This window comes from Carassius gibelio, chromosome A19 (assembly GCF_023724105.1).
Source record: "Carassius gibelio isolate Cgi1373 ecotype wild population from Czech Republic chromosome A19, carGib1.2-hapl.c, whole genome shotgun sequence".
NCBI lineage: Eukaryota > Metazoa > Chordata > Actinopteri > Cypriniformes > Cyprinidae > Carassius > Carassius gibelio.
In genome coordinates this window covers 27476186-27485457 of record NC_068389.1, presented here as the reverse complement: position 1 = coordinate 27485457, position 9272 = coordinate 27476186, and the positions used below count along the sequence as shown (strand labels likewise).

Below are 9272 nucleotides of genomic sequence, written 5' to 3'. Positions count from 1 at the left end.
AAAAGTTTTTCACTGTAATCAGATTATTGCATGATATAGACTTATCTTACACGTGTTATCTTTCTTAATGCTTACTTGAAATTTGACCTTTTTTTTTCACATTTGAGAGTTTCTTGAAACATTTACAATCAGCAGACACTTTTATCCAAAGCAACTAACAAAGCATTCAGGCTAGACATTTTTATTTTTTTATCAGTATGTGTGTTCCCTGGAAATTGAACCCACAACCTTTTGCACTGCTCACACAATGCTCTACTACTGAGCCACAGGAACACAACATTTCAACGTTTCATGGGATCAAGAATACAATTAAATGTGTAACAAAATGTGTAAATGTAGTTCTCTATTCTCTGGCAAACAGATATGGTCAGTTATGAATCAGTGTATAATAGCTTATAGTATAAATGCTTCTGATCAAGCTGATGATTACTATACAACTGCATTAATGAAGCTGCTTTTTCAAAGCAAATGAGCTGGATTCATATTGTTGTAGTCTGTCTTGTGTTGTGTGTTGATGTATTAAAAGTGAAGTGTGTGATTTCTGCAGCACTCGAAAAATATAATGACTTTCAAACTTTTTTCCTGAAGTCTCATCTTTTATGTCATTGGTTGAACAATACATGTAGTCCCGCCCCCAAACTCATGCCATTGGTTGAGTCAAACAGATCAATGTCTGTCACAAAGTCAAACTAACAATGACTTCTGTAATGCATATTATAAATGCAGACAATGCAAATTATAACTTATCTTAAGCTATGTTGTTGTCTTTGCTTCTTGAGTGATATGTGCATTCTCTGATAAATCATTGCTCAATCTAATTGCTCTGCAAAACTGTTCAGAGCTCATAATGATTTGCTCAAATATTTGTTTTATAATAATAATAATCAAAAAAGCAAGCACACACACAAAGATGCCAAGGTGCAAAGTACTGACAAATTATATTAAAAACAACTGTTTTTATTTTTTTTACATTTTGTTTTTTGTTAAAGAATTAAATAAGGAACAGATTTATCAATTTTTCATTTTATTTTATTTTCAAATAGGTGAGATAGTAAAGAGGCAATTATTATTCTGACATTTTATACTTTAATTTTATAAAATAATTTCCCTTTTATTGTATATTTTGATGTCCACTCTCTGTATACATGCAAACCACATTGATGCATCGAGTCTATGATTTGGGTCAGTCTTAAATGACAGTGTGCACTGTACAGTTTGGACAGTGTTGTGTTGAGTGTGCAATATCAGAAATAAATGTATTGAGCGTGTGTGTGTGTGTGTGTGTGTGTGTGTGTGTGTGTGTGTGTTTATGTACTGGAGGTGGAACATGATATGCATGTTAGAAAGATCTTCACCGATTTCAAACTCACATGAATGCACTGAAAACATCTATGAAAAAAAAACAATCCCATGTACAATTAATAACTGAAAAAAAATCAGCCTTATTTTCATGTCCATCTCAGTTCATAACGTACAGTAATGCTCTCGTGTTCTAGCTTGTATCTAGACTGTGTTTCAAACTTTATATTATATGCACTTGTCGTGTTTATTGTCCCCTTCAGATAAATCACTTGTATTTTTCTCTATTGACAGAGTACGATTTCACTTTTCCCAAAATATGATGTGTCATAGGAATGAAGACACAGGTGCAATTTCATTAAGCAGTCAATGAGGGGCAGCATATACATATTTATACTGACAATGGCAGAAGATATCAGTTTCTGGATGTAACAGTTTACGTCCATGTCTTGCTTAACAGGATACAATTTCTTAAAATAGTTAAAATTAAAATTCCTTAATCGTATTTGTTTGGAGATGTTTATTGTATAACAGCCAGATCTTTCTCACCCAATATATAGTTCCAATAAGGAAATTAATTATATATGGTTCATTGACTACTTCTATTTTAAACAGAGAACAAAGTCTTATTATTGTGTTTGCTTGTCAAAACCCCATTTTGATTAAATTTTTCTTACCAATTAAAGAAGTCTATAATGGCCAAATGGTTCCCTTGCTTTCTTCTCTTGTCTTCACCCTTGTGTAATCGATGCGCATCAAGGCAAACTAGGTAAGTTCATTTATTTACTTCTGATCTGCAGCTGAGAAGCGGTGATATATCTATTTAAAATACTCATTACGCGGTTTCATAAACCTGGAATATGTTTACACTTTTCGTGATAACATAACAGGTCTAAAGGCGGGCGTAAACTTGTGCGAATTCGGATGGTCGGATGATCGTATACCCACGCACACGGCACGAGTGAGTTCATCTGAAAATCGTACGGACGAGATGATATACGACACGATTTTACAACCTGCGAATTCCAGAAGCAATCGCACGAAGTAGATAGATGTGTTCGACTAGAAGCACCGCTGCACGCACAGAAGGATCACTGTATGACATTACCGCGAGAGCGATATGAGAGCACACATATCCAATGCATTCGAATCGCTCTTGCGGTACTTTGATGTCATACAGGTGATCATTCTGTGCAGCGCTGCTTCAAGGCAAACGCGCCTAATATAACTGCTCTCCCTCTCTCATAACTGCAAATAAAATATTGCTACGAGCGGTGACTGTTTCCTACACGTAGGCTACAGGTTATTTTTCAGCAATAGGAAACCTGGACATTTGGTCACCCTTTGTGTGTGTGTTCTTGTATATGGTTTATAAATATCTGAAATAGGTATTACAATGTAAACATGGTTTGTGAGGACAATTACTGTGCCCTCGTAAACCAAATGGCTTTAAAAAAAATACTATACGGTGTTTAATAGAAATTTTTAAACATGTATTTTCCGTGAGGATAGAGGTAGTGTATGGGGATATACAGTATATAGAATACCGTTAAGTTTATGGAGAGTCCCTGTAAACTACATATGCGTGTGTGAGCGAGAGAGCGCGAGAGAGTGAGAGAGAGAGAACTAAAAAAGCATGGTACGTTGCTAGAAACATCAATCAGTGCAAATGTACCGATCAGACGTACAGTTAGTGCATGAATGGTGAAATGCATACTGTAAATGTGTCTCTTTAGACAATATGTGTTAAATGTGCAATAGGAAATAAATGAATCTTGAGTAAGTGTCAGTGTGTTAATTGATATGGGGAAACATCTTCATTGATATCAGACACATCTCTCTGCTCATACAGCAACGCAGTTTAGAGTCAGAAAATAACTATAGGGAATCATCCAGATTTTGAGATTATGAGGCCCAGAAATGCTGTTAATATTGGAAATTCAGTTTCACTTCATGCACTCAACTGTCTGATAAAGATGCACCACAGAGAACAGAAAGTTAAACATTTAAAGCTGACTATGTAGAAATGAAATATTAACCCTGCTGTATTTGACTAATATCTAACGTGAGAATTCAATCTGAAGACTTTTACACACATGCCTTTTAGAGCAGACTGATGTGCATCGCTCTATTGATACTCTTAGATTTAGATTTCACTTATTTAATCTTGTTAAAGAGCTGGAAGGATCTATACTTTGTCAGCACAAGTTTAAGGATTTGAAAACAACATTTACAAGAGAGAGATAGAGAGAGAGAGAGAGAGAGAGAGAGAGAGAGAAACACTTTATAAGTAATGCAATGTTATTCATTTACTGATGGTTGATTTATTTATTTATTTATTCTTGACAGATGTGGTCACTAATGTTTCGTATATGTTCTCAGTTCATATTCTCAAACTATAGTCTGAAATCTTTGAGAGAGTTAACTGTTAACGACCAATTTACATAATTCAAAGGCTGGACTTCCTCAACATACAACCTTATAACACATAACAACAAAACCTTTCATAATAATGAAAACGAAAGTGTGACTTCATAAAGCCTCCAGTGAGAGGCAGCAGTGCTCTCAAAAACACTCAGAAGAGACGAAACTTTTTTCTTTAAAGCAGATACGCAAATCCAAACTGTAAAGGACAAAAATATTTGATAGGCGTTAGTTTGTAAACATTTTCTGTATAGAATGATTTTGTTTGTTGTTTTATTTATCTACTGTTTTCTCAGCGTTGCACAGCATGGTAAGAACACGGTTCAGTTTCAGGAGAACCTGTAAAAATATCGACCTACAAACTGTAGTCACTAACAACTGTACTATGAATAGTTTTATACTCTTATAAAATATGCTAAATGTTATATTAAATATATTAAAAATACTTTTTTTTTTACTGTAGCCCATTCCTTATAGTAGAGTTTTTTTTATCAGGTTTGTTGGTTTTATGCACATTTTGTCAGTTTTGTCATTGCCCGTGTCTGTTTTTCAGAGAAACATTACATACACTTCAAGTTTACAGCACTTTCCAGAGCAGACACTTTCCCAGAGTTCAGTGCTGTAGCTGTTGCTGATGACAGACAGATCAAACACTACAGTAATGAAGAAAGAGACTGGGTAAGATCGAGTCTGACTTAAGAAGACTGGATCAATCCTCCTGAAGCACCACCTGGTTCTAGAGACTGGTTCCTTCATCAGATCAGGACTCTTTCAGACTGCACACAGTGTTCTGGTCAGTTTAAATTACATTAAGGATCAGATATGTTATGAAACTGCATATATTTATCTACATCAGTGGTTTTCAACCTGTGGTCCGCGGCTCACTTGCAGGTGGGCCGCCAATTATTTTCTGTTCATTTCCAGTCCATTCTAGGGCTGTGCGATTAAAAGAAAACGTCCTAAAATCACGATTTGAGCGTGCGCATATGCCTAACTCCAGGTTCACACACTGTCTGTGATGCGCCTTTTTTCTGAGCCAATGTTGACGGATCAGAGCGTTCTCACTGCGGTAAAAGGCTAGAAATAAAAACGTGCGATAATAATTCATGTCTAACACATGAGTATAGAGTGAATTTGTTAGTGAACAGGATGCAGTTTAAGTGAGAGGAGACACGTTTTAAGTGTGCACACTCTCTCCTCGCAAAGCAGCGTGTATCTGAGCAAGCACGACTGGTTTTGTGACAGAGCACAGGAAATCTGCTGCGAACAGAGAGATTCGCACTCGTGCATTATTTTAATGTGCTTTCGCGTTATATTTATGCGCTCTCACTGCTGACCGCATACACATACTGTATACACACTGCAAACACCTGAGGCACCGCTACAATTAATGAGCTCTATGAACAATGCATGGCAAAAAAGAAAAAAAAGTCCCTGTATACAGGATTTTTTTTTTTTTTTATTATTTTTTTTGCCACAAGTCTATACATTTTTTTACATCTTCACTATAGTGATAATTTTGACTTATGTCTGTTCTAGAGATGTTACAACTTTTTGATAAAGCTCTGATTGGTTTTCTTTTGGAAATATGTTTCAAATTAATCCTGAATGCATTTATGACTGTAAAAGCACAATTGCAAAATTGATCAAAAAAAAATCGCGATCGTTTTTTTTTTTTTTTTTTTTTTTTTTTGTCCATATCGCACAGCCCTAGTTTATTCAATAACTTATTATTTTAATAAGTTTAAAATCTAGCTTCTGAGTACTAAGTTATTAACCCAACAATAGCGGGGTCAGTTAATTTTTTTGAAGTGGGCCGCGCAAACATATGTGTTTGGTTGTGTGGGCCGCGAGTTGAAAAAGGTTGGGAACCACTGATCTACATGTTTCATCAGTGTTGTTCTGTGATTGTAGAGCCCCATGTTCTTCAGAGAGTAATCGGTTGTGAACTAGAGAAATCTCCTGAAGGAAGAGTGAGTCTGAGAGCATTTGATGAATATGGGTTTGATGGAGAAGATTTTATGGCCTTTGATTCTAAGACTCTGAAGTGGATTGAGAAAAACCCCAAAGCTAAAGAAACCAAAATCAAATGGGATCAGCAAACTGGACGCAATGAAGTCCTCAAGCAATACCTGAAGACCTGCACTGACTGGATCTCCAGCTTTACCAACACAAAGAAGAGTAAGTTTTAATCAGATCATTTTAATTTGTGCGCATGGAATACGTTCAGGAGGTTGTGTCCAATCCTCTGATTGTACAGACAGAGATCTAGATTAATCACCATTTAGTAAAAAATAAATACTGTTGAGTTTAAAATATTAAACCATTCATACTGTTATAATATATAATTTTTTTTGCACAAAAAAACAAATTATTTATAAGTGTATTTGTTAATTGCACTATTATTTTATTATCAGCTCCACCAGATGTTGGTGTGTTTGTGAGGACGGCTCCTGATGATCATTGTAAACTCAATCTGAGCTGTCTGGTCACTGGTTTCTACCCCAGAGATGTTAGGATGAATATCAGATTGTACAGAATTAACATTAAGAACCAAACATCTTCTGGAGTCAGACCCAATGGTGATGGATCCTTTCAGATGAGATCCAGTGTGAAGATCGACAGAAACCACAGAGTTTTATGACTGTTTTGTGAATCACAGCAGTCTGGCAGAAACAACTGTAGTAGAATGGGGTAAATATGATCATAAATTCATGTTTTATTGAATGTGTGAAGAATGGCTTTTATACACTAACGGTGCTTCTGCATTAATAACAGAAGAAGCTTAATAAAGTCAATCAGTATGAGAACGAGAGCATAGCATTGATATTGCTGGTCACACACAATTAAAGTTGCATTACAAATGCATTTTCAACATTTGTGTTTTTATCTGTTTATTTTATTGCAGCTGGAAATTGTGCTGACTGTGAAACCGAATCCAAGGGGGCTTTAAAAGCAGAATTAACATCAGTTCCAGTAGTTCTAGTGGTGGTTCTAGCTTTCATTGTGATCGGTTTCTGCATCTACACAAGGAAAAGGTTTAATGGTGAGTTATAAATATTCAGAACTTATGCTTTTTAATGTTTTGTTTTTAAATAGCATTGACAGTTTCAAAAAAGTATGATGTTTTGACAGTATATACTTTGACATTACAATTTTTTTTTTTTTTATTAAGGATCATAACAAATGGGAATTGCAAAATTGCTGTATATATATTTAGCAAAATTATATAATTGTATTAATGTGTGTGTGTGTATATATGAAAAGTTCATGTGCAAAAAGATTTATCCATTTTTAACAATTCTCAGAAGTCATGTTTTTTTATTTTTATGAATATTATTATAGTGCATTCCAATGCATTTCAATCAAACTTTAGTTGGGTTATTTCGATTAGGTTAAAAATAGCTGAAATTACAGCTAACTAATGCATTAAAATCATGATAAAAGAAAAATCTTACAATTAAGCCCTCCTTAAATCTAAACATTCCTGATAAACACCACTTTATTTTACACTTTTCGATTATTTCCTTAATTTATTTTTAAATAAATGCTTTTCCAATGTGATATGTGATGTCAAAATTACATGAAGTACTTTCATTAATTTTAATGAGAGCCTGAGAATCAGGTAAATCTATTAATGTAAAATTATTGTTTCAAGAAGTTTTGTCTCCTTTTGTGTGAGAGATGTGTGTTGTGTTCATCTCTGTTTTTACTAAACCGTTTTGCTTCTCCATTAAGTTTAATATTATCTGTTGTATTATTTCTAGGTCAGATGAGCAGTTATGATGACGAAAATCGAGTGAAGATGAGCCTTAACTCTGATTGTGGAAATATGTCCAGTCCTGAAAGTAAAAGAAAAGAAGGGTATAATAAGATAAGTGACGAAGTGAAGTCAAGTGACATACTGTACAGAAAAGTATGTTGACCCATACTCAGACTGAGTGCCCTGCATTTAACCCATTCAACCCAGCACCTCACAGTAAGGCACTCGCCCTAATCGCACATGTACATCTCGGAGACCTCTATTGCATGTCTGCATATGCAAGATGTATTGTTAAGAGATGTCAGATGTCACATAGACATTTATTAGAATGCATGTAAAGACCTTTATTACACAGCAGATGATTCCCAGAGCTTTAGCAGACGCCTTACAGACGTAATAAATATATTACATCGGATAAAATGTACTTTTATTACATCATTCATAATATAATTTAATGAATACAAATGTGACACTGTATCACAGGACACATGTTTTAACCTGCTCAATATATTTTAATGATTTTATGTATATTTGAGTTTTAACTTTTCATGTTGTCTTAGCCGTTTTATTCCATTTTATTATTGGATTATCGCCCTCTTTGGATTGTGTATAAACACCGGTGGACACTTCTCACATTCACACTGGGTTTTACAGCACACGGGAAATCTGTTTTAATGGTATGGAAAGACTCTGTGCTTTTAACAGCCTAAGATTATTAGTTTTAAGTCTCTTGTGAACAATAAAAATACATATTTGATTTTCACTTTTACTATTGTTGTTTGACTCATCTTTTTAAACACTCAAATCCCTCACACAGTTTAATCTGACCCCATTTACATTCATGTAACTTGGCTGATAAGGCTGATTGTTACACACACAATATATATATATATATATATATATATATATATATATATATATATATATATATATATATATATATATATATATATGTATATATTAGGGAGTGGAAATTGCCTATAAATACTTCTCTGCAGCCATAACTGTAACTTATAATCTTTTATATATATATATATATATATATATATATATATATATATATATATATATATATATATATAATTGTTGCTTTCCTACATTATGAAACTTTTCGTTTTATACATGAGGGGGGAACCTATGGAGGAGGAACAAATAAGGTCACTTAAAAAATAATTTTTAAATTCAGTAATGCTTAAAGTGTTTGTATTATGTTAATGATCCAATGGGGAGTTCGAAATATTCAACATGATCATTGGCTTAAAATAATAAAATAATAATAAATCCTTGTTTTAAAGACATGTTACAATGCATGAATCAGGGATGGACAAAGTGATTATGTGCTGTCTGATGGTAGAAATACGTGAACTGATTTTTGATGTTACAGTTTGATTTTTTGATAATTTTCCCTGCATTAATATGTATTGCATTCTTCATTTACTAAAACAGGATATCTTTATGTACTCAAGCTGAAGTGTTTATCAACTTCTGCACTATCTTCTATTTTTTTGTTTTGTTCTTATTTGTACTACTGTACCATCATCAACAAAAGGTTTACTTACTAAGTTTTTTTGCATTGAGAATTGTAGCCAATCACAGGCGTTTCTGTCGAAATCAATGACCTAGAGAAGAAAACTATAACTGAGTGAAATGATGTAGAGTTGGGGTACTCGGACTTGGACTCGGACTCGAGTCCAATTTTGAATTAACTCGGACTTGTAACGCACTCGGGTGAATTTGTACTCGGACTTCACAAGGACTTGAACATTTTGGACTCGGAAAATATTCC

At 34.1% G+C, this 9272-nt stretch overlaps 1 pseudogene; it reads left to right on the top strand.

The window, feature by feature from the left end:
- Positions 1 to 1634: 1634 nt before the first annotated feature.
- On the top strand, positions 1635 to 7983 carry LOC127935000 (zinc-alpha-2-glycoprotein-like; annotated as a pseudogene).
- Positions 7984 to 9272: the final 1289 nt, after the last annotated feature.